The sequence below is a fragment of the Mastomys coucha genome, unplaced genomic scaffold (assembly GCF_008632895.1).
Source record: "Mastomys coucha isolate ucsf_1 unplaced genomic scaffold, UCSF_Mcou_1 pScaffold12, whole genome shotgun sequence".
NCBI lineage: Eukaryota > Metazoa > Chordata > Mammalia > Rodentia > Muridae > Mastomys > Mastomys coucha.
The window spans coordinates 42,757,067-42,757,672 of record NW_022196894.1 but is presented as its reverse complement, the minus strand read 5'-3'; positions in this window follow the sequence as shown (position 1 = coordinate 42,757,672).

Genomic DNA, 606 nt, shown 5'->3' with positions numbered 1-606 from the left:
AGACAGTGGTGTTGAGTGTGATTTGAATGGGCATAATCAAGGGAATTCAGATGGGAAGAATTTTAGTATGTTGACTAGAGATCATTCTTGTGATATTTTGGTGAAGAATGTGCCTGCTTTTTGCTCTTGACCAAAGAGTCTGCCAGAGGCTAACTTGAAGAGATTTAGATAAATTGCATTAGAAAAGGAAATCTCAAAACAGCCTAGTATCAGCTCTGTCCTGTGGTTCACTGTTATGAAGAGCACTTAATGAGAGCAAGCTGAGCAAGAAAAAACATGAAATGTAAGGTTCAAGGAGTCAAGGACCACAAGGAAGTGGAATGAAGCTAAATCCTGTGTTCAAAGAAAAAAATAGATCAACAATATTAAAAGGAACTAACAGAGTAGTAGCCTCAAAGGAAAGATCCTATTCAGCTAAGCTTCCATCTTGTGAAAAGGAATTAAAGAAAAGCTTAGGTCCAGACCTGGTGATACACACCTTTAATTTCAGCACTCAGAAGATTTAGGCATGCAGATCTCTAGTTGAAGACCACTGCAGTTTATAAAGCAAATTCCAAGACATCTAAGCTTAGGCAGTGAAGGAAACCATTAAAAGCAGAAAGGTGG